Source organism: Bos javanicus, chromosome 12 (assembly GCF_032452875.1).
Source record: "Bos javanicus breed banteng chromosome 12, ARS-OSU_banteng_1.0, whole genome shotgun sequence".
Lineage (NCBI taxonomy): Eukaryota > Metazoa > Chordata > Mammalia > Artiodactyla > Bovidae > Bos > Bos javanicus.
Genome location: NC_083879.1, coordinates 30,372,241 through 30,397,702, shown reverse-complemented (window position 1 = coordinate 30,397,702; position 25,462 = coordinate 30,372,241). Strand labels below are relative to the sequence as shown.

The window sequence follows — 25,462 nt, the reverse complement described above, 5'->3', positions numbered from 1 at the left end:
ATTATTATATCAGGATATTAACACATAGTCCAAATCAGAACCCAAAGTTTACTAAGAGAACCTGAAAGGAAAGAAATTGCATGCTCTTTTCCTTTCTAGTCTCCTTTTCTCCCACCTGGGAGTGTGGGTGGAGAGGCCAGATGGAATAAGAGTGAAAAATTTTAACACGTATCTATTTATTTATCATGCCAGGTCTTTGTCGCAGCGTGCAGAATCTTCTTGAAGGCACACCGGATCTCCTGTTGTGGCACGTGAACTCTTGGTTGCGGCATGCGGGATCCAGTTCCCTGACCAGGGGTGGAACCCAAGCCCCTTGCTTTAGGAGTTCAGTCTTAGCTACTGGTCCACCAGGAAAGTCTCCAAGGGTGAAAATTTTGAACCTAGGCCATGCAAGCCGTGACAATAAATGTGAGAAATCTGCTTTTTATTTTAACCGACGTTTCCCCTCGGTGAACTGACATTTAGTGATTGAAATATCTGGAACGCACACCATAATTTGGGTGTCTTTAGGCTAAAGGTTGAGACAGTAGAAGGTAAGGTACAAGGGGCTCAGATGACACTTGTAAAGGGAACAAAACAGATGCAGATTTCACGGGCAAAATAAGGTAGCTTTTCCAGTTCTAGACCGTGCTGAGCTGCTCTGGAGTAAGGCATTGTTTATCAAGTCTAGGCTTTCATCCCCCTTAATAACGTTGTCAAGGGCTCCCCATTGCCTTTTCAGTGAGATGGTTAACAAGCACACTGGGACTCCTGCACTCACTGTTAGTGACTGGTGATAGGATTTCTCCTGTAGTTCAGATGTGCATAGATTTCTTCACTCTCCCACTCTTATGATGTTATTTTAGAAACTGAGCTGTTCAAGGTTGTGTTTGAACACTTTTTGAACAAGAACTTTAATTAAGCGATCAAAAAGCTTAAGCTCACAGTTTTTAATAACTGAAATCAGTGTCTATAATTTTTCATATGTAAAATCTATAGACACTATTATCAGCCTCGCTAGCTTCTTTTACTTTCAGCTTGTAGAGAAAGTTTTCCTTCTTCTTCAGTTGTCTTTTTCACATCTGGTAGGACCAGCTCCTGTGATTATCATCAGTTGGAGGAAACCCATACACCACAGAGGGCAAATGAACTCACCAAGTTGCCAAGAATTCTAGGGATTTTCTCTCTTCCCTAGTCACTGTCACAGCCAATGCCCCCCCCCCCCCACTTTTTTCTTCTTTTTGGCTGCACTGGGTCTTAGTTTTGACATGTGGAATCTAGTTCCCTGACCAGGAATTGAACCTGGGCCCCCTACACTGGGAGCTTAGAGTCTCAGCCCCAGGACCACCAGGGAAGCCCTGCCAATGTCTTCTTGAAAGATGTATCTTCATTTCATTGCCATACTAGGTGGCTAAGAGTTTTCTGGTCAATTTGGTAAACTTTGGACTATATTAGAATTTAATTGGCTCAATAAAATGGCCAAAGGACCCTTATTTGTACATATGGATGATCAATGATACAGGCTGATGGTAGCAGGTGGGCCGATCCTCCTGTTAGTCTGGGGATGTGGGTGTGTGAGCTATTTTGCTTTTGTTGTGTGTGGTGAGGGCTACCGGTATGGGTAAATTTCCAAACTGCCCGAGAAAATGGGAGAACATAATCAGAAAATACACAGCTCTAGCTGAAAAGGGAGCTTAAAGGAGATTGGACTGTTAAAGGGACTACAGTTGTGTCACATGCAAAGCATAAAGCAGGGCAAGAACTAAGGCGGTTCCAACCAACTTCTACGATTATTTTATTGAATTGGAGAGACTATGACTACGGGGAAACTTTTGTTTAGAACCGATCATTGCCATGCAGTGATTACTAGCATTAGCTGGTATAAGGGTGCATTCCAGGCTGCCAGTGTGTGGAACAAGCTTGTTCAATCACCCACGGCACTCCCTTCCTCCTCTACCATTTTGTCTCCATACGAGCATCTAAGTAAAGACAGAAAAAGAGTGGATACTTGGAAAGTCAGCTTTCACCCAAACAGAAGAAAAAAGTTTTAAATGTCAAGTGGGCTTAGATGTGGGTCTCGCCACTTGGGGGCATTTTTTTCACAGTTAGGATGGAGGTGGGGGTGGTCAGAGGGGCGCAAATCTACTTCATGAATTTCATCTCAGAAGCTGTTGCTGCTGCTAAGTCGCTTCAGTCCTGTCCGACTCTGTGCGACCCCATAGACGGCAGCTCACCAGGCTCCCCTGTCCCTGGGATTCTCCAGGCAAGAACACTGGAGTGGGTTGCCATTTCCTTCTCCAATGCGTGAAAGTGAAAAGTGAAAGTGAAGTCGCTCAGTCGTGTCCGACTCTTAGCGACCCTATGGACTGCAGCCTACCAGGCTCCTCCGTCCACGAGATTTTCCAGGCAAGAGTACTGGAGTGGGGTGCCATTGCCTTCTCTGTCTCAGAAGCTAGAACTATCTTTCAAATAGACTTTTCTGCTTCCTAGTAACTGGACTGTAGATTTATCATGAGAAAAATTTTCTACAAGCTTTCCCGAATATACATATTTTTTAATTTTTAATTTATTTAGTTTTGGCTGTGCTGGGTCTTTGTTGCTGTGCAGGTTTTTCTCTCGTTGCCATCATCCTGCACCAGGGATCAAACCCGTGTCCCCCTGAACTGGCAGGCAAATTCCTAACCACTGGACCACCAGGGAAGTCCCCTGAGTCTATTTTTATTTTCACTTTGCTGGCTTGGGAACAGTGAGTAAACACTAAATGATTTCCCTTCATCTAGATTATGGACCATTTGGTAACAGAGCTTAAGAGAATCCCCAAATGAATAAACACCTACTGCTTTTTAAATAACCAACCTTCAAACTGATTCAGAAACCACCCAGGCAGGTATTCTGAGTCCCTGTGTGATTCTAGACGTGGCGCTGACCTTTCTTCAGGCCAAAGGGAAGTTAATGTTTCTCCCTCCCATTAGCTCGTGGCGCTGCCTTGAGAGTAGAAAAAAATAGATATGACAAAGTCCAGTGCAGAATTTTTAAATGCCACAGGAAAAACCAGGTAAGCAGCACTCATCTTTTGTGAAATGTAGCTGCCATGTGAAAGACCCAGGGCACTCTGTCTTCTTGGCTCAGGGACACACAGATCCGACTTCCTAGAATTCAGAACCAAAAGTAGGAACGACACAGTGGAAGGTTTTAAGAAAGGACACAGGTGTCCTTTTTAGACCCATGAGGCAAATCCTGTTCTTTTCTGATGTCTCTGGAAAGAAACTGTAGTCTACATAAAGATGTCTTATTGTTGATGCTGCCAGAAAGAGAACTCCGTGTTCTCATGGCAAAACGTGTTTTCAGATGCAATTTCACCTCGAAAAGTGAGCACTCCTAAAGGAGGCTTTGGCTACGTGTCATTACAGGCTTTGGGAGGGGACCCTGGCTTTGTCTTTTGTCCTTCTCACCTGTTGCTCCTTCTCTAAAACATGCATACTCATGCCAGGCGAGGTCTCTTGCTGGCGGGACATGCACGTGTGTACTCTGGGCTGGAGCGCCTGTCCCCGAGCATGAGTCCTTTGATGACACACAGTTGTCTGATGAGCCAGTTGGAAGCACCTTCCACCACTTCACAGACATGCTTAATCTGAAGTCGGCCTGGCTAGAATTCTAGCCACAGAGAGACCAAGACTTCGTCAAGGAGGAATGGTCTTAAAGGTCAGCAGGCAAAACTTAAGTGTTCATTTCTTCTTGATGCGAACACCATGCTAAACACAAAACCCCACAGAAGTAAGAAAATGAGAAATGGGCTTTGCCATGGATGCACCTTAAAGAGGTGATTAAGGTGCTGCAGGCAGCTGGCCAGCTGGTCTTCATGGAAAACAGGAGGAGGTGGAGAGGGGCTTCCCTCATGGTCCAGTGGCTAAGACTCTGGCTTCCAATGCAAGGGGCCCAGGTTCAATCCCTGGTCAGGGAACTAGACCCCACATGCCACAACTAACAGTTCATATGCTGCAACTAAGACAAATAAATAAATAAAATAAAAGATATGTTTAAAAAAAGGAGGTGGTGGGGTGTGGGAGTGCATTCCCAAGTCATCCTTTAGAGTTTAAGTCTGCCCCTCAGATGTGGGAATGTGCTTTGCAGTAGCTACCAGAGGTAGACAGAAAAGTTTAAAGGTTTGTTTGGGGTTGTGTTTGGCTGGTTGGTTGGTGTTTTGATCTTGCCAAAGTAGCCATCTGGTTTGAGAAACATAACTTAGAAAGCACCAATGCCTGCCTCCAGATTAAGGTACTCTTAGATTCCCATGGAAGTTTTGGAGAAGCAGACATTTAATTTGCTTATTATGCTTTCATGAGTTTATCCAACCGACTTCACAGAGCACCCATGATGTCCCGAGGCACTTGGCTTACTGCTGGAGACACAGCCTCATGGAGACCCTGATCCTGGCCCAGGCAGCCTCTGGCCCGTTCTCCGTGCAGGTTCTGCGCTTGTAGCTCCTGGTGAATTCACCCATTGTGAACATCAGAATCAGAGATCACTGATTTCTTGAACTCATCAACAACCTATTCTCACCCACAATGCTGTCTATATATAAGAGATTCCAGTGACCTATTTTCAAAGACTTCATTTAGAAATACACTTGGAAAAATAAATAAATAAAAATACACTTGGAGGATTTCCCTGGCGGTCTGGTGGTTAAGAATCCACCTGCCAATGCAGGGGACATGGGTTCGATCCCTGGTCTGCAAAGAGTCCACCTGCCTGGGGGCAGCTAAGCCGGTGTGCCAGCACTACTGAAGCCCGCATGCCTAGAGCCTGGGCTCTGCAACAAGAGAAGGCTCCACAATGAGAAGCCCTCGCATCACGACTGGAGAGCAGCCTCTGCTCTCAGCAATTAGAGAAAGCCCGTGCATCCAAAAAAATGATGATAAATAAATAAAAAAAAATTTTAAATACATTTGGAAAACAAAAACTAAAACAGCAGACTTTTTAATTCTAAAATGAGGTGTGTTCCTGGGCACCTGTCTCTTTTAGGGTACCTGCTACAGCAGAACAGAAAAGGGGAGGCAGAGGGGAGGCCTGCTGGGGTCCTCAGTTCATCATCTCAGGATCGTCATCCTGCTTCTCCACCTGTGAGAGGCTTAGGAGGCCACCATGCACGAAAGGCCACAGACGCAAATCCAGCTGTCGCGGCTTCTCACAGTGTAAGCAGATAGACTCGATTTTTCACAGGAGAAAAAGCCTTCTAGATGATGAGACTAGCCAGAGCCTGGATGCGGAGGTCAAAGTCCAGTCTTGAGATGACCCCTCTGGGATTGGCCGTGGGCTCTGGCCAGTCACCTTTTGACTCTGGGCTGCATTGTCCTCACTTGTAAAACGAGAGCTTCGTGCTGGATGCCACCAGACAGCCCTTCTCATTCAAACCTTCTAGCATCTGTGAGAAAGGGGGCACCAGGCAGGGTGTTTTGCAATTTTAATTCGTTGATTGGGCAGTCCATCAATGACTGAAGTTGTTTCAATGCTGAGATTAGAGTAATTGTGGTGAGGCTTCGAGGTTAATGATTAACTAAAATAAATGAGCCATTCACACCTCTGCCAGCGATCTCCTTTCAACTCTCAACAGGAGAACAAACGGCAAACACTGATGAATTAATTCACAAGCAAAGATTATTTTTGGCAATTAGAAGAGTCAGACACTTCTATTTACATATACCCATTACATACATAAATAGGTGTATACATTTATAACTGTGTATCTCCATGCTCCCATTTGTCATTAAATGTGAATTTCCCCCCAAATTTACATTTAATAAAATTATAATAGTATGTGTTATATTTACTGAGCACATATTATGTGCCACACACTGTTGAAGAACTTATTTACATTGTCAATAACCTCTTAAATAATATCTATCTATTTATTTATTTTTGGCTGTGCTGGGTCTTCGCTGCTACCCACGTTTTCTCTAGTTGGAGCAAGCAGGGGCTACTCTCTAGATGTGGTGCGCGGGTTTCTCCTTGCTGTGGCTTCTCTTGTCGTGGAGCATGGGCTCTAGGGTGCGCGGCCTTCGGCAGTTGCCGCACCCTCGCTCTAGAGTGCCAGCTCAGTAGCTGTGGTGCACACTGGCTTGGTCGCTCTGTAGCATGTGGGATCTTCCTGGATCAGAGATCAAACCCATGTCCCTTGCATTGCAAGGCAGATTCTTAACCACTGGACACTAAGGAAACCCTGTCAATAACTTCTTTTCATTAATGTCTTCTGTTTCCAGTCTTAACACCCACAGTTGATTTCTCAAAATATGGAAGTTCATAAAGTTCACTGCAAACATCTCACCTGGCAGGCATAACTGTTTGAATGGAGAGAAACGATATTTCATAAAAAGGCCTCCAATTTTTCTGAACTTTTGGGCAAAGCCTTGCTGGACAGGCACGAATTTGATGGTGTTTATGTCTAGTGGTGGCGATTCTGCCTCTAAATAACTTTCTTTGGGAGAGAGAGAGAGAGAATCTTGGAGTTTATAGAGAGTGGGAAATATTTTCATCTCTACTGAGATCGGGAGAAAAAAAAATCTCACTAAGGTTCAAGGAAAATTTTCCTGGCAATAAGGGCTATATTTGATAAGTTACTATGATACTTGAATCACAGCTTCTGGACACAGATTACAAAATAAATTTTTACAGATCTGAGACAATTCAGGTGTGGGTCTTTCTGGCTGGATCATACAATCCATACTAGGACTGAAACCTCATGGGATCACTATTTTCCTTCCTGCCTGCCCATGCAGAGCACCCAAGCAGTGATGAAACATTCAGTAGCATAAGGGACGTGTTTCATATTATGATGATTATAATTCTACATGTTTTCCCAAAATGTACAAATATAAAATGTGCTATGTTCTACTCATATGCTTGCATATGGAAAACAGAAATAAAAATTGTTTACTCTGGCTACAACAAATGTCATTCTCTTGCTTGGTGGCTTTTGAGTTCCTTCAGCCAAACCAAACACATAGCTTCTCAAGATACCAGAATCTGCATTTAATCCAGTAATGAGTTTCTCACTCCAAGTATCTCTCTCTTTTAATGACTACATTGTTAAATAAGAAATGGATAATGTCAACTTTCCCAATAGCAGCAGTAGTAGTTGTTGCTGTTTCATAAGTAATTTAGGAAAGCAACTGAAGCATAAAGAAGCTACATTATTTATTACAGCAGTCTCCTCTCCTGGACATTGTAATAATCTTCAATATTAATGCCTTCCTTACAAGTATATAGTTAGGAAATTGAAATCAAGGGGTTAAATTGATCAATTAAACAATTATGAAATGTTTTCAGGTGAATAGTTGATTTTATCATCAAACCAAAAGACTGCCTCGTTTCCTGATGCATTATTAAATATTTATCTAACATGTATTGATGTATTCTTAACTGTTGTAGTGCATTCATGCATGCTCAGATGCTTCAGTCGTGTCCCACTCTTTTGCGACCCCATGGACTGTAGCCCACCAGGCTCCTCTGTCCATGAGATTCTCCAGGCAAGAATACTGGAGTCGTTGGCTGTGCCCTCCTCCAGAGGATCTTCCTGACCCAGGGGTCAAACCTGAGTCTCTCATGTCTCCTGCACTGGCAGGCGGGTTCTTTACCATTAGCACCACCTGGGAAGCCCAATTGTTGCAATGTCTTCTTCAGATGATTCGCTTTGAGAGTTATACACAGCATGATTCAGTTTTCCTAAGTCAAGTGCAAGCTTCAGTTCAGTTCAGTCGCTCAGTTGTGTCTGACTCTTCATGACCCCATGGACTGCAGCATGCCAGGCTTCCCTGTCCATCACCAACTCCCAGAGCTTACTCAAACTCATGTCCATCAAGTCAGTGATGCCATCCAACCATCTTATCCTCTGTCTCATCCTTCTGACAAAACGTGGTCCACTAGAGAAGGGAATGGCAAACCACTTCGGTATTCTTGCCTTGAGAACCCGATGAATAGCATGAAAAGGCAAAAAGATAGGACACTGAAAGATGAACTCCCCAGGTCGGTAGGTGCCCAATATGCTACTGGAGATCAGTGGAGAAATAATTCCAGAAAGAATGAAGGGATGGAGCCAAAGCAAAAACAACACCCAGTTGTGGATGTGACTGGTGATGGAAGTAAAGTCCGATGCTATAAAGAGCAATATTGCATAGGAACCTGGAATGTTAGGTCCATGAATCAAGGTTAACTGGAAGTGGTCAAACAGGTGATGGCAAGAGTGAACATCAACATTTTAGGAATCAGTGCAGCCTTCAGTTCAGTTCAGTTCAGTTCAGTCGCTCAGTCGTGTCTGACTCTTTGCGACCCCATGAATTGCAGCACGCCAGGCCTCCCTGTCCATCACCAACTCCCAGAGTTTACCCAGACTCACGTCCATCGAGTCAGTAATGCCATCCAGCCATCTCATCCTCTGTCATCCCCTTCTCCTCCGGCCCCCAATCCCTCCCAGCATCAGAGTCTTTTCCAATGAGTCAACTCTTCGCATGAGGTGGCCAAAGTACTGGAGTTTCAGCTTTAGCATCATTCCTTCCAAAGAAATCCCAGGGCTGATCTCCTTCAGAATGGACTGGTTGGATCTCCTTGCAGTCCAAGGGACTCTCAAGAGTCTTCTCCAACACCACAGTTCAAAAGCATCAATTCTTTGGTGCTCAGCCTTCTTCACAGTCCAACTCTCACATCCATACATGACCATTGGAAAAACCATAGCCTTGACTAGACGGACCTTTGTTGGCAAAGTAATGTCTCTGCTTTTGAATATGCTATCTAGGTTGGTCATAACTTTCCTTCCAAGGAGTAAGCGTCTTTTAATTTCACGGTTGCAGTCACCATCTGCAGTGATTTTGGAGCCCCAAAAATAAAGTCTGACACTGTTTCCACTGTTTCCCCATCTATTTCCCATGAAGTGAAGTGCAGCCTTACCCATCACGAATTCAGTGACTACTGTAGTGCGGGCAAGACTGCCAGGATTCAGCAGTGCCCTGCAGTAATGAAAACCAGTGGTAAGAATCCCACCTTGCCTGGTAAATTGGGCAGTTTATAGGTTAACTCAAAATGTATGGTTAGTAGAGGGGCTTCCCTGGTGGTCTAGTGGTTAAGACTGTGCTTCCTGTGTGAGGGGCACAGGTTCAATCCCTGGTTAGGGAATTAATATCCCACATGCTTCTTGGTGCAGCCAAGAAAAATTTTTTAAAGTAATACAATTTTTTTTTAAAGATATGTTTACAAAAAAAAACTATGGCTAGTAGAGACGTGTCCGATGTGGATGTTGTCTGGAAGTTAGGCCATAGGGCAGCCAGAGTAAGTCAGAAGAGACACTAGTTCTAATATGTTTCTTTTCAGCCAAACAAGAAAGAGGCAAATGAATCAACAAAAAGAGCATAGGAAACTTGTTGCCTGGTTCAGCTATCACTTCTGTAGGGCGTTCCGCATAAAATCTGCACAGGTAACCCTGATTTCTCACCTGCTCGCCCAGAGAACATCTTGATTCAAAGAAAGTGAAAGTTGCTCAGTCATGTACGACTCTTTGCGACCCCATGGACTATACAGTCGTGCAAATTTTCTAGGCCAGAATACTGGAGTGGGTAGCCTTTCCCTTCTCCAGGGGGTCTTCCCAACCCAGGAATTGAACCCCAGTCTCCCACATTGCAGGTGGATTCCTTACCAGGTGAGCTACAAGGGAAGCCCATCTTGATTCAAGGAGTATGAAAATACCTGAAGTTTTTCAGTTTTTTCGGCCATCTTCATAAATGAGCATCACCTCTCAGAATTTCAGAATCTCAGAATTTCATGTTTTCTGAAATTAATGATACTGTCATCCTCCTGATGCCTGCGGAATTTTTTTGGACTCTGTCCCTTACTGTCCAATTCAAGTACCACTCTCTGACTCAGCCTCCCATTCTACCTTCCCTGACCACCAGCAGGACACCCTGCCTGCATGGCCATTTTGATCACTGCCCACCTCCTGTTCAGAATACACAGTGGCTTCCACTTGCTTTAGCAACTGTGCCCTCAGCCTGACCCCTCGCTGTCTCCAAAGGCTGAGCATCTCTTCTATTCCTGAGCTAATCTATTTATTATCTCCCTCTGTGCTTGGCTTATAAATAAATCCTGAGCCCAAGTCTTACCAATTGCTATTTCCCCCACCCGGAAAATTTGCATTTCTTCCTCCTACCACACCGTGTCCTTAAGTCACGCCCATTGTTTCTTTGCATCTGACTATGCTGGTTTGCACCTTCTCCAGTGGGGGGCTATCTGCGATGGGGGCATGAGGTCTTGAGAGGCCCCTCTCCATCCCCCTTGAAAGGTGAATAAGCACCCAGTGAGTGGATGAAGGCACATGTGAATGAATATTGGAATGGCAGAGGCTGCTCCGGTGCTAAAGTGACATTGCTTTTCAGTATAGAAAAAGCTAGCAATATTTTTCCAGCACGCAATAAAGAAAATGCTGTATTGAAGCAAATGAATATTTCTTAAGATTTTGTAGAGTGCAATAGGAATTGCTCTCTAAATGATGTTTGGAAATAGAAGAAGCTGAAAAGACAGTGGAGATATGAATGTGACTAATATTTCCCAACAGACAAGGAAGGGGATATAAATTTGTGATGGGAGATAACATACTGCCGCCTTCACACACCCACACACGGTGCGATCTTTGAGTAGGATTAGAAAAGGTTGATTCTGTAAGCCAAAAGAGGAGGCACGTCTAACTGATGAATCAGTTCAGTTCAGTTCAGTCACTCAGTTGTGTCTGACTCTTTGTGACCCCATGAATCACAGCACACCAGGCCTCCCTGTCCATCACCAATTCCTGAGTTCACCCAGACTCATGTCCATCGAGTCAGTGATGCCATCCAGCCATCTCATCTTCTGTCGTCCTCTTCTCCTCCTGCCCCCAATCCCTCCCAGCATCAGAGTCTTTTCCAATGAGTCAACTCTTCGCATGAGGTGGCCAAAGTATTGGAGTTTCAGCTTCAGCATCAGTTCTTCCAATGAACACCCAGGACTGGTCTCCTTTAGGATAGACTGGTTGGATCTCCTTGCAGTCCAAGGGACTCTCAAGAATCTTCTCCAACACCACAGTTCAAAAGCATCAATTCTTCGGCACTCAGCTTTCTTCACAGTCCAACTTTCACACCCATACATGACCATTGGAAAAACCATAGCCTTGACTAGATGGACCTTTGTTGGCAAAGTAATATCTCTGCTTTTGAATATGCTATCTAGGTTGGTCATAACTTTCCTTCCAAGGAGTAAAGCGTTTTAATTTCATGGCTGCAATCACCGTCTGCAGTGATTTTGGAGCCCAAAAAACTAAAGTCTGACACTGTTTCCACTGTTTCCCCATCTATTTGCCATGAAGTGATGGGACCAGATGCCATGATCTTTGTTTTCTGAATGTTGAGCTTAAGCCAACTTTTTCACTCTCCTCTTTCACTTTCATCAACAAGCTCTTTAGTTCCTCTTCACTTTCTGCCATAAGGGTGGTGTCATCTGCATATGTGAGGTTATTGATATTTCTCCCGGCAATCTTGATTCCAGCTTGTATTTCTTCCAGTCCAGCGTTTCTCATGATGTACTCTGCATATAAGTTAAATAAGCAGGGTGACAATATACAGCCTTGACGTACTCCTTTTCCTATTTGGAACCAGTCTGTTGTTCCATGTCCAGTTCTAACTGTTGCTTCCTGACCTGCATACAGGTTTCTCTGCATACAGAGGCAGGTCAGGTGGTCTGGTATTACCATCTCTTTCAGAATTTTCCACAGTTTATTGTGATCCACACAGTCAAAGGCTTTGGCATAGTCAATAAAGCAGAAATAGATGTTTTTCTGGAACTCTCTGGCTTTTTCGATGATCCAACAGATGCTGGCAATTTGATCTCTGGTTCCTCTGCCTTTTCTAAAACCAGCTTGAACATCTGGAAGTTCACAGTTCACGTATTGCTGAAGCCTGGCTTGGAGAATTTTGAGCATTACTTTACTAGTGTGTGAGATGAGTGCAATTGTGCAGTAGTTTGAGCATTCTTCGGCATTGGCTTTCTTTGGGATTGAAATGAAAACTGACCTTTTCCAGTCCTGTGGCCGCTGCTGAGTTTTCCAAATTTGCTGGCATATTGAGTGCAGCACTTTCACAGCATCATCTTCTAGGATTTGAAATAGCTCCACTGGAATTCCATCACCTCCACTAGAATAGGTTAGTCCAAAAGACAGCTCCCAATGGCCCACTGGCCATACCCCCAATTAAAGTAACTTCCAGAAATAATTCTTCAGATTGAATTATCTATGCAAATGATTTTTTTTAAATTTTTCTTTATTATCTATTTATCTGACTGCATTGGGTCTTAGTGTGGCATGTGGGATCTAGTTCCTTGACCAGGGAACAAGGGCCCCCTCATTGGGAACCTGGAGTCTTAGCCACCAGATCACCAGGGAAGTCCCTCAAAAGATTCTGTATTAATAATCTACATCAGGGTTTGGCAGACGCTCCATGGGCCAAATCCAGCCCACCTCCCACCTCTGAATGAAACACAGTGCACCCCTTCATTTTTGTATTGTCCATGGCTGCTTCCCACCATAAGGACCTGGCTGAGTAGTTGTGACAGAGACCCTGTGATCCACAAACTAAAAAATGGCCCTTCAGGGGAAAAGTTTGCAGGTGCTTGACCTACGTGATCTAAGGATATAGTAATTTGATCAGAAGCACCATTAACTTGCTTTCTCCAGTGGGAGTGTAATATGGTTGCATAGATTATTTTCTGAAATAAGTGAGGGATTCAGACCTCCCTTCCTTCTTACCAGCAGTAGACCTGGGGCCTGGAATCTGGTTGGCTGGCTAAGGGAGCAGTAACCTCCAGTTACCAAGGAGAGTAACCAACTTGTCCTGGTTTTCTGGGAATTGCCTTGGTTTTCAAACTGAGCCCCTTGTTTCAGGCAAATCAGGACAGTTAACCACCCTGACATGTAGGGAACAGTGTACAGGGTCTGGGGCAGACTGACGGGGTCAAATCCCACTTCTGTGACTTTATGCTGTGTAGCTTTGAGTAAGTTACTTAACCTCTCTGAACCTCAACTACCCTATTTGTGAACTGATTCTATTCTGAGGACAGAGTGTAAAGATTAAAAGACATTATACACAGAAAGAGCCCAGCATAGAATAGGCACTTATTAAATACTCATTCCCTTCCTACCCTTCAGATGATTATCAGCTAATATTTTTATCCAATCCTTTTTTCCCCAATCTTTAGCCAACATTCATTTTTTCATAAAATTATCAGAAGGGAAATTTTATTTTATTTTATTTTTTTATTTATTCATTTATTTGGCTGCACCAGGTCTTAGTTGCAGCATGTGGGATCTAGTTCCCTGACCAGAGATTGAACCTGGGCCCCCTGCTTTGGGAGCTGAGAGAGTTAACCACTGGACCAGCCGGGAAGTCCCAGAAGGGAAAATTTTAAAATACTGTTCTATGCCCTCTATTTTCTAATGATGTTGTTTCTTTGCCCTTTACAAATAAATATCCAAATAAACAAATAATTTGTACGGCAGTGAGGGAAGTAGCCCACCCATGCAAAATTGCCTGGTTTTCAATTTGATAACTGTTCTATATTTTAAACATAAACACCTGGAGACAAGTGATGGCTGAATTCTGTTTTGTCCAATTATGGATACATTCCAGGAAGGTCTGCTGTACCCAGCCAGTTAAAGTAGCTTGTGATCAGAGATTCCTGGTGGTCCAGTGGTTCGGACCCGGTGCTTTCACTGTGGGGCCTAGGTTCAATCCCTAGTCGGGGAACAAAGATCCTGAAAGCTACATGGCCCAGCCCCCCTAAAAAAAAAAAAGTAGCTTGTGATGCCTTGGGTCCATGACCAGATCCAGAACTTCTGGAAAACAAGATTCAGGGGCTTTTTCTAACCTGGTACTGTGTGCCTCTAATGGAGAATGTTGATAGAAAGCAAGCTGATGGAGGCTGTGAGTGCCACCTCACTCATGGTTCCTCTGATGGATCACTGTGACCTGAGTGCTAAGTGGACCAACACGCTCATTAATTTTTTAAAGAGGTTAATAATACACAGACAGTGGTGTCAAATCTGATAGCAACCTACATGCCATCTAAAGTCCCCGAGATGAGATCAAAGGGACGAGACACTATTAACCTAATTCCAACTCTCAGCATTTTGATTTAACATCCGGTGGGTTAGCAAATGTGCAAGATGGAATTCAGTAATGTGTACTTCTATAATAGTTTATACTTCCAATTACACTTAAAATCCTAGCTGGTCCCCAACAAATTCAATTCCTTTAACCTATAGTTATAGGACTTTGAGAAATAATTTTTTTTTACTAAAATAATTGGTCAAATCAATTCAAAACTGTCAACATTTAATTTAATATCCAGATTCTTAGTAAATGTACAGAGTGGAATTAAATAATGTGGACTTCTATGGTAATGTGTAACCTAAAAACTTCCAAATACATATACAATCCTAGCTGATTTCCAATAAATTCAATTTACTTGAGGCTGTGGCCATGTGATTTTAATGAATCAAACTTTTTAACCAAATTAATTGGTCAAAATAGCCAAAACTTATAAATTCCGTGAAAATGTCAGGGGATTGGCTGATTTGAATGGCTAATGCAGCAAAATAAGTCAGATTAGTAGCTCAGAATACAGACTGCTTTAATTTGATTTAAACTATAGACATCTGTTTGCCTTTTTGATTGGGACAACACCAAAAAGCACTAGTTTCCAAACTTGGCTGATTTTACATTAGAATCACCTGGGGAGCTTTCAAAACGTCCAAAGCCCAGGCCACACCATAGACTGTTAAATCAGAATCCTTGTGGGTAAGACTCGCGTCAGTCCCTTTGTAAGTTCTCCAGGTGACTGGGAACCACTGGCATCAAGTTCAAATAACTGGGGGTGAAGCCACCATAATATGTTTTGGATTAAAGTGAAAACCCAAGTTGGAGGAGAAAAGACTTTGTAGTAACATATAGTATATTAATAACAAGCAAATCATTTATTATATAATTTGTTTTGTTATATAAAAATAGTTCACTATTTACTGAGTTCTCACCAAGTGCCAAACATTGTGCCGGATTTTACATGGATTATTTTATTAAATTCTCACATGTGACCGAGAAGCCTTATGAAGCTGATTATTTTACCCATCTTACAGATGGAGAAATTGAGGCACTGGAGGTGAAATACTTGCTGAAAGATACACATCTAGCTGGTTGTCAGGTGAGGGCTGGCACAAAGCAGTGTGAGTCTGAGTCCAAAGCCTGGACTTGAATGATTTTTGAAAACCAGTGACTTGAAATTCTGGGCTCTGTAGGCCTTTGAACTTCACATCCTTATTTCTTTGCGGGCATTGCTTTGGGATTTTGTTGTGTTTTTCACTTTTGTTTCTGGATGCAAAGGCCTTTCCAAACAGTGCACAAAAGCAATTTCTGATGCCCCCTGGGAGGGAGGTTGCCTGACTTTATGCATATAATAGGCAGAGGAGTTAATATTCCACCTTAGAGTTCCTCTCAGGGGAGTTTCTAGCAGACTTAAAGCTCTCTCAGGCCACAGAAAGAGAACCTGAAACAAAACCTCCATGTCAAGGAAACGGACGTATTTGCTAAAGCATGTTTAAATTTTAATCTAAAAAGAGTAACAACATAATGGGGTTTTCCATTCACTGCAAATCTGGTTATTTCACAAAATCTTCACTTGACCTGTCAACCTGGATGGGTTTCTTTCAAGTTTTTTGAGTTTTGTTTTTGAGGCCTCCTAAATAACATCAAATAATATCCACTCAGTACCAGCTGAAATCTTAACATTTAGCTGATAAATGTTGACAGTTTTTGGTTGCACAATGAAAAACAAAAAGAAGAAAGATGAAAATCTAATGTCACGGTCATTGGCAGCCGTTTCCTGTGACAATTATGGCGCTGTACACTCATTTCTGAATGGTGTCTTCTCTGTCCTTTGCACACAAAAGCTGAGAAAGGAGCTGAAACTACCCCCAGAAGTTCCCCCAGGACCAAGGCCAATCATCAGAGCAGAATCTGGGCCAATCTCAGCAGTTGTGTTTTTTTTTTCTTCCGCCCACTTACCTCAAGAGAGCAGTTTGTCTGCTTCCAAGGACCCGCCCACCCCCAGCAACGTCTGGGTGGGGTTCAGGCTCTGCCTGCAGCCCCCAGGCTTACTGCGCTGGTGGGACCGGCCGGGCTCCTGCCACCCAGACAGGGCAACTTGAACTTGACCTTGGAAGGGACCGGAAGTTCTTCTGGCAGCAGGCACCAAGGAGGGGCTGGGGGGAAGCGGCCTGTCCCTTGGAAGGCTGGGTCCTGGCAGCCCAGTGCTGCCAACTGTACCCACCTTCGAGAATCAGGAGGACCCTAGGCTCCAACAACGCTCTGCGCCCCCAGTGTCACCTCCCACTCTCTTTTGTGGGAGAAGAGCTGGGGGCGACCAGGACCCATCCCTGTTTCGACTGCTTGTGGGCAGAGCAAGGGGTCCGTTTAAATTTCCTTTTAGGCGTCCTTCTTAAAAGACTGAACTTGCGGGAATCCCCTGGAAGTCCAGTGGTTAGTAGGACCCGGCGCTCTCACTCCGGCCGTGCGTTCGATCCTTGGTCTGGGAACTAAGATCTTGCAAGACGCACGGTCAAAAAAAACAAACAAAAAAAAGATATAAAAAGGTACTTGCCATGGTGCTGTCTAAATAAGACTTAGGTTTTCAAGTTTTAGGAGTGTGGCCAGAGGAGAATATGAGTCTTGTCGCTAGCAGGAAACTCAAGAGAAAAAATATTTTAAGGCGATGATGTCAAAAGACTGAACGAACTCTCTGGGGTCAGGCTAGGCATCAAGACCCCCGAGAGGTGGAGTCAGCTCTGCGCAGAGAGGGGGCCCGTCCTCCCTCACCTCGTGCAGAACAGGGGATCCCTGGTGCTGGCCGTCGTGGAGGCGGGCAGCGATCGGGCTCATCCATAGCCCCAGGGCGCACGGTGCTGGGGGCCCCGCGCCGGCAAGGCGGCCTCGGCGGGCGCGGGGCGCTCCGCGCGGCGGCTCCTGGCCCGCGTGGCGGCGGCTGGCGCGCTTCCCGGCGGCTCCCGGCCGCAGCTGCCGAGCTATTTGCAGCCTCCACATCCTGAGAGCCGAGACCAGGCCGCTCCCCGGGGCGACTGGGAAGCGGGAGGCCAGGCGGGGCCTTCCTGGATCAGGAGGGGGAGCCAGGCAGTTCGGAAATAGCGACCTGCAGGGTCGCAGGGGCTTTTGCTGGGGCTGCCCGGGGGAGTCCTGAGCCTCAGCCGCCCCCACGCCTCGTCAGAGCCCCAGAATGAGGGTCAGCAGGTGGGTGACCAGCCCAGCTGGAAAATGAGCGAACTTTCCGCTGCAACGCCCCAGGGAGGCCTTTCCAGACGGTCCCTCCCACGCCCCCGCCCCGTTCTCCCACTTTCATCACTCACCTTTATCAGCATATCCTGAGCAGCAGCCGAAGTGCTCTTTCTTACGTGTTTACTTGTTCATTGTTGGCCTCCTCCAGGAACGTGCGGGCTCCTACAAAGTCCTGTGGAAGATGCCTGTCTGTTCCGCTGATCTCCTGTCTCCAGGCCCAAGGAGGGGTGCCTGGCTCCTTTGTAAGAGAATGAAGGGATCCGGAAAGAGAGGGGGCCTGCTGGACGATCAACGAGCCGGATTTCTCACCTTCCCATTCCGAGGAGGTGTTGTCATCAACCTTTAGAGAGAAACTGGATTGATTTAGGGGGTAAGGAAGTTCATTCTCCCTGGCTTTATATATATTTTCCAACCCACTGCTAAATGTTAGTGGTCTTTAGTGTCTTTATGTGATGTATACCACTTGTCAGTATTTATTTAATGTAATCTATGTCATTTAAAGAAGGTTAAATTATAGGGTAACTAGAGAGCGACAATAATATAATTTAAGCACAATCATTTACAGGAAGATTTCCGCCCTAAAACTTGGTTAAAATACATTTGAGACAGACACCGTTCAATTCATTGCACAAATTTGACTTTGTGACAGCTCCAACATAGTCTGTTGTATTTAATAAGAAGTCCTGCCCATAAAAGAAGATTTAATGACATTAATGAAATTGCCTTTATGTATTAATGGAACCGGAGTCTTAACTCTAAAAGCAAATGTTCTTTAAACCTAAATATTTGATACTCAAGAAAATCAGCTGAGAAAAAACTTGTCGAAAGTGATGATTCTATCTGATAATGGTATCCACATCTGGAGATACTGTGAAAATTACTTTATGCAGTGGATAAATTAGTGTCCATTCTTCTCAAGGTCTCAGAGTTTATAACTTATTTTTTATACTTATAGTGAAATGTCCCCATTTTTTGGCAAGCTTTATCCCAGATCCCTCTAGGCAACTGGGAGGTAGGGTATATCAACTTAAATTTCTAGAAATTGTATCCTATTTGGCATTAGAACCCATATGTTAGAATTTGTAGTTTGCCACAGGGGAGAAAATGAGTTCACCCCTGAAGCACTTATTTAAGATCACACATGTGATCCAGCAGTCAAAGGAGCATCCGCCACCCTCCTAGGACTGACAGCCCGAGTGGAAAACCATCACCCCATCGTTTGAACGGAGTGACAGACAATTGTTTAATTTGAGTTGCATTCTGACTGCCGCTCTTATTAATGGAAAATGGAAAATAGAAATCTTGTGCAAAAGAACTTGGCTTGAAGGTCATGTGTCTAGACATAGGGAACTGGGAATCCAGCACCCCTGCCTGCAGATTTGGGGGGAGGCTGCCATAGTCCCACTGGGGATGTGCACCGACCTTAGAGGTGTTGGAGGTCCTGAGTAGCCCCCTCAGGGGCCACAGGTACCCTGTTTCACTGGAGATTTGGGTCAGGAGAGGAAGGAACTAGCAGGATGGGCAGAGTCCACCTGTGAGGAAAGGAGAGACTTGGGATGTCTCATCACAGATTTTACAGATCAGGGGTAAAAGTCCCCAAGGGCTTCTTCCATACCTTGGACTCTCTCTCAAGGAAAGGACATTTGAGTGTCTGCCCTATTTTTATCATTTTATCATATGTTAGAAGTCATGCTAACTAATTAGGTAGGGGGCCACCTACACACAGTAAAATCATATGTTGAATGGTACAGTATCTTATACTTGTAGCAGCCACATTTCAATGAATAAAATTTCTTTTAAAATTCTTGTATAAAAAAATTGAAAGACTTCTTTATACTGGGTGAAAACTTAGATTTCAAACCTAATTTTGATCAGCTTTATCATGAATACATTTTGTGAGTTTATTCCTTAAAAGTCTTTCTCAGGCTTTCTCTTAACTCTCTAAAGTGATACCAGATGGGTTTTATTCTGTTTTTAGCTAAAATTGGATCCTGGGAAAGAATCTAGTGTAGATATAAGAAGATGACTGTCATCTGACAATTTCCACTACTTACCTAACCAACTCCCTCCCTGGGTTTAAAAGAAACCAGAAACTTGATGGAGACCTGCATCCCCAAACCTTTGAGAGGAAGAATAACAGTTGTGTTTCCAAAAATTAGTAATAGCTATTCCTTGTAAGTGGATTGCAGTGCAATCACAAAAACCTGCCTATCTCTAGGAAAAAAGTTTCCAGGTCTCCTTTCACTGAAATGTGGCTCCAAAGAGCCTATTTCATTGCAAAGAAGGTGCTTTGACTGGGTGCTCAGCAGGTCCCTCAGTAAGGCAATGTCAATGGTTGTAATCAAAGTTCCCTAGAACTATGGAGGGTATAGGCCCTCCACACCCATTAACAGGAGCTCCTGTTTACGTTCTTGGCCGGTTACCCTGCTTCCGTGCAGGCTGCCACCCTTGGCCCAAGTGTTGTCTGCTAACTTGCCACCAACAAGTCACTGGAACAGCATCAGACTCCCAAACACTGTCCCAAGGTCCCGGGCAAGTCCACTTATTTATCGCATGCTTTCCTCTTGGTTTACAGCTTTACATAAAAAGAACTAAAGCACATACTAAACTCTGTCCTCAGCATTTATTCATTTTGTGGGTTATCTTTTCATCCTATTTGATGGTGGAGGCATGAAAGCTAATGAAGATATATTTTGAGGTTAACTTCTATTTGTACTAGCAGTTTCTAAATAATTTTCCCATTTAGAAAATATATTTATAGTAAAACAAAAGAGAAATGTTTTTAATGATGTTTTAAAATTTGTTATTAGTATTTTTGGCTGCATCACAAGGCATGTAGCATCTTGGTTCCCTGATCAAGAACTGAACTTGTATCCCCTGCACAGGGAGCACAGAGTCCCAACCACTGGACCATCAAGGAAGTCCCATTTTTATGGTTTTTTTTAAAGTGAGATTTTAAATATTATTAATAATAGCCTACTAAGACTCCTTTGGAGAAGGCAATGGCAACCCACTCCAGTACTCTTGCCTGGAAAATCCCATGGACGGAGGAGCCTGGTAGGCTGCAGTGCATGAGGTCGCTAAGAGTCGGGCACGACTGAGCGACTTCACTTTCACTTTTCACTTTCATGCACTGGAGAAGGAAATGGCAACCCATTCCAGTGTTCTTGCCTGGAGAATCCCAGGGACAGAGGAGCCTAGTGGGGTCGCACAGAGTCGGACACGACTGAAGCGACTTAGCAGCAGCAGCAGAAGCAGCAGCAGCAAGACTCCTTGGTTTTAAAGGTGAGAAAAAATTTTATTGGGCCTTAAAATGAAGACATAGCAAAAAACAATAATAATAAAACTATATCTCTGTTGTTTTTTCCCAAGTCAGTTTGATTCTTAACTGTTATTCTTTAAAAATTCTCAAGACCTTAACATTAAAAAAAAAAACCCTTCAAATATTAGATTTACAATAATGTATCTCTTACCTAATTTTTAAAAATAAAATCAATATTACTTCTAATGGTTCATTATAATTATCTGTAGAAGCTCAGTATATATAAATTCATGATATAAAGTTTTACAATGTTGATCTCTAAAGTTTTGGTCCTTAAAAGAAGTGAAAAATTTATATTACTTTTCAGGTTTGATCCATATAGTGTAAAATCCAATACTTATCAATGTATGAAATAAATTCCTATGGGACTGACTAGAAGATAATTTTTTTTTATAATTAATCCAATTTTATGTTGACCTGTTGACCACTATTTGATAAGACATGTACTCCCTAGAAGAATTGTTGACCTGTGTCTCGGTGTTAAATCACATGTGAAAGCACAGTTAACTGTATTTAAAGAAAATAATTCTGATACAAATGACTAGTAAGTTTTGGAAATCATGTAGATTATTATGAAGAATACAACTAGATCCAATGAAATGAAAAGCAAGAAGCTCTAATGGTTTTGCAAAAATTTCAAAGTTTTTTCACCCATTCCAATTGATCCACACATTCTCTTTTTGCAGTCCTGCAATTACTTAAATATAAAAGTGCTTTCTGTTAATCTTCAACCTGAAAAGTAGTAAAATAACAGAAGCATAAAGGAGAACAGTCATTTCAACCCAACAGCTCTCCAGGTTTTTAAGGCTTTTAATCTGCTTGCTTTTGAAGGCTTACCCCTTTCACAATTTCCCCCACTGCTTTATAGAATCTTAGAAATCATGAACCTACATATCTCTTATATGTAAAATTGTCTCAATAGCCTTTTAAAAAGTTATCACATTTGGGTGCAAACTTGCTCAAGGCGACTTGGTAAAACCAAATTAATCATTTCATTTCATTCAAAAACTGACTTCAAATTCATCCATTTAACTTTGAGGAATATGTATAACCTAACAAAATAATCATGGACACAAAAGTATGGGTACAAGAAAAGATGAGTCATCTTAGCCTTATTCAAAATACTTAAAAAATCAACAAGCAAGGTCCTTCCTACAGAAGGAAAACACAGAGAACTTTATTCAATATCTTGTGACAAACCATAATGAAAAAGAATATGAAAAAGAGTGTAAATGTATGTGTGCATCACTTTGCTGCACAGCAGAAATTAATCCAACATTGTAAATCAACTATACTTCAATAAAACTAACTAAAAAATCAGAAACCACACAAACGTCTAATAAGATGGGATTGACTAGATCATTTATGGTATTTTTAAAATTAATTGATTTGGCTGTGCCAGGCCTTGGTTGCGGCACGTGAAATCTTCAACCTTTAGTCGTGGTATATAGGATCTAGTTCCCTGATCAGGGGTTGAAGCTGGGCCCCCTGCATCGGGAGCTTGGAGTCTTGGCCACTGGACCCCATCAGGGAAGTCCTCTAGCAACATCAATTTAAAATACATTTGGCACAGAATGTATGATATTTTATATTTACTCAGTGGAAAACCATGGAGGCAGTAGAAATGATGCAATGCAGAGCACAATAAGAATATATGATGATAAAGTTAGTTTAATAAAGATTGTTTTCCGTAAAAGTCATTTTCAAATAGAATGTTTGTAAATATGTTACCATTTTTTTGTAAAACAAATATATATACCACAACCCAATTTGAAAATGGGCAAGGCGGACTTCCCTGGTAGTACAGTGGATAAGCATCCACCTGCCAATGCAGGGGACATAGGTTCGATCCCTGGTTCAGGAAGATTTCATGTTCTGCGGAGCAACTAAGTCTGTGCGGCCACAACCACTGAGCCTGTGCTCTAGAGCCTTGGCTCTGCAACAGGAGAAGCCATGGCAATGAGAAGCCCGTGTACCACAGTGAAGAGGAGTCCCCACTCTGCAACTAGAGAAAAAGCCCAAGCACAGCAACCAAGACCCAGGGCAACCAAAAAATAAGTCATTTTTTTAAAAATTGGCAAAGAACTTAAATTAGTTCTCCCAAGAAGGTGTGCAAATGGCCAATAAGCACATGAAAAGATGTTTAGTATCGTTAGTCATTAGGGTAATACAGTCAATACCACAAGGAGATGCACGCACTAGGATGGCTATCACAGATATGCATGGGAAACAGGAAGTGTTGGTGAGGTTGTGGAGAAGTTGGAATGCTCATCCGTTGCTAGAGGGAATGTAAAGTGGTTCAGCTGCTGTAGAAGAGTCATCTTAGCCATTGTGGTCCCTCAAAAGATTAAACACAGAATTATCACGAGATCCAGTAATTCCATTCTTACATATGTACACGGAGAATTGAAAACAGGTATTCAAAACAATACATGAACATGCATGTTCATAGGAGTACTGGTCCAGTGTCCATCAATGGATGAATGAATACATGAATTGTGATATATACCACCAATGGAATATTATTCAGCCACAAAAAGGAATGAAATACTGATACGTACCACTATGTGGATGAACCTTGAGAAGCAATGCTCAGTGAAAGAAGCTAGACACAAAAGGTCGCATATTGTACAGTTCCATTTATATGAAATACCCACAATAGGTAAATCCATGGAGACAATGCAGATTGGGTTTTGCCAAGAGTCAAGGGGGAGGGAGGAATTGATGGTACAAGATTTCCTTCTGGGGTGATGAAAATGTTTGGAACTAGTGGTGGTGTTGCACAACACTGTGAATGTACTAAATGACATTGAATTGTTCATTTTATCTTATGAGAATCTCACCTCAGATTAAATAAGTAAATATATACACATATATTTTATTTATTAATCACATATATATGTGTTGCATTTCCCAAGTGGTGCTAGTGGTAAAGAATCTGCCTGCCAATGCAGGAGATGCAAGAGATGCAGGTTTGAACCCTGGGTCAGAAAGATCCCCTGGAGGAGGAAATGGCAACCGGCTCCAGTATTCTTGCCTGGAGAATCCCACGGACAGAGGAGCCTGGTGGCTATGCTCCATAGGGTCGAGAAGAGTCGAACACGACTGAAGCGACTTAGCACCAATATACGTGTGTTAATCATGTTACATATATAAAACTACAAGGGCGCATAATATGTTAATTGTTGATAGAATTGTAGATTTTTGGTTTCTTGGTTGTTTTCTTTCAATGAATGTAAATTTTACTCACAATAACAGTTTTTCAAAAGAGATTGCAGTGCATTGCAATCCTTCCTTCTTCTGGAGTTCAGGTTGCAGTTCTAAGGACTCATACGCAGCACACATTCTTCTGGGGCTTCCCAGCCCTTTAGAATCAGGCAGCTTATCAGTTTCTACATGATTGACAGTATTTTAGTTTTGTTTTGCCTGTAAGTGTCCTGAGTCCAAGTAAACAGAAGGAGGAAGGCCAGAGAGGAGTCACAGGAATCATAGCAGTGTGCTGACTTGCTGGAACAATCGTAGCCAAGGCAGGGGAACCCAGGCAGAAAAAGAGTTAGGGAGGAAGGCTTCCAGCTGTGCCCCCCCCCCCCCCAACACCCGGTTCCTGTCCTTACAGGGAAGGGGAAGAAACTCGTAAATTTCTTTGCACCTGCTCTTAGTCTGGTGCTGCTAGATTGTTTTGATACTGCTTTTGGTCTCTGAGCCAGCCTTTGAATTTTGGTGGGCCTCTACCGACTCACTGCTCTGTGCAAATGCACCAGCTGGACTCCCAAGAGCCTAGAGCCTTTCACTTCTAATGTGCTAGGACCCTACACTGGCACTATGCTTTACTCTTTGCTGTCATTCAGTCGGTAAGTCGTGCATGACTCTGTGACCCCATGTACTGTAGCCCACCAGGCTCCCCTGTCCTTCACCATTTCCCAGAGTTTGCTCAGATTCATGTCCATTGAGTCGGTGATGCTATCCAATCATCTCATCCTCTCTTGACCTCTTTTCCTTTTGCCTTCAATCTTTCCCAGCATCAGGGTCTTTTCCAATGAGTCGGTTCTTCACATCAGGTGGCCGAAGTATTGCAGCTTCAGCTTCAGCATCAGTTCTTCCATTGAATTTTCAGAATTGATTTCCTTTAGGACTGACTGGTTTGATCTCTTTGCAGTCCCAAAGCAATGACACCTCTTGATCCTCTTATAAAAAAAAGAAAAAAGACTTCTCAGCCTGTGTGTGTCTAGCCCATTCACCATGCCCAAGTCCCAGACAGGTGGACTCCAAGTGGCAGAGCAAGACTTGAGGTTCCCTGAAAGTTAGGCGGGGGAGTAGGGAGGGGGCTGCCACATCCTTGCTGTGAACAGCCCCAAGTTCTTATTCTTCACAGTATTGAGTAACGTACAACTCACCCCCAGCCCATGCTTATTTGCTTTAGGACTTTTCTTACCTGCTTATGTTCAGAACACTTTATAGGATGATCCCTAGTTGAAACCCAGTGAAGGAAAAGTATGATAAAGCCTGTAATTGGAGATTCTATGTAATTCTAAGGAACTAGGCTTAATTCCACTTTAAAGTCTATTAATACAATTGCACTTATAAATGCATTTGCAGTATGCCCTTTTCCTAAAGTACCATCTCCAGCTAGGACGTGAAGCAGTGATCATTTTATCCCATTTAAGGCAGATCCTCAATATCCATTCCTCTTTTCCAAATAACCTATCATCTCCTAATGCCCGGAATCCGGCCCACACAATCCTTGACTATAGTTTTT

The 25,462-nt window shown here is 43.2% G+C and overlaps 1 long non-coding RNA gene across 1 annotated transcript in view; it reads right to left on the bottom strand.

Annotated features, from left to right (window-relative positions):
* The window catches only part of LOC133258357 (uncharacterized), a 32,442-nt gene extending 15,020 nt beyond the window's left edge, over window positions 1-17,422 (bottom strand). The window contains exon 1 of the long non-coding RNA XR_009739982.1: window positions 16,101-17,422. This is a non-coding gene — a long non-coding RNA (uncharacterized LOC133258357). The remainder of the gene's footprint in view (window positions 1-16,100) is intronic.
* Window positions 17,423-25,462: the final 8,040 nt, after the last annotated feature.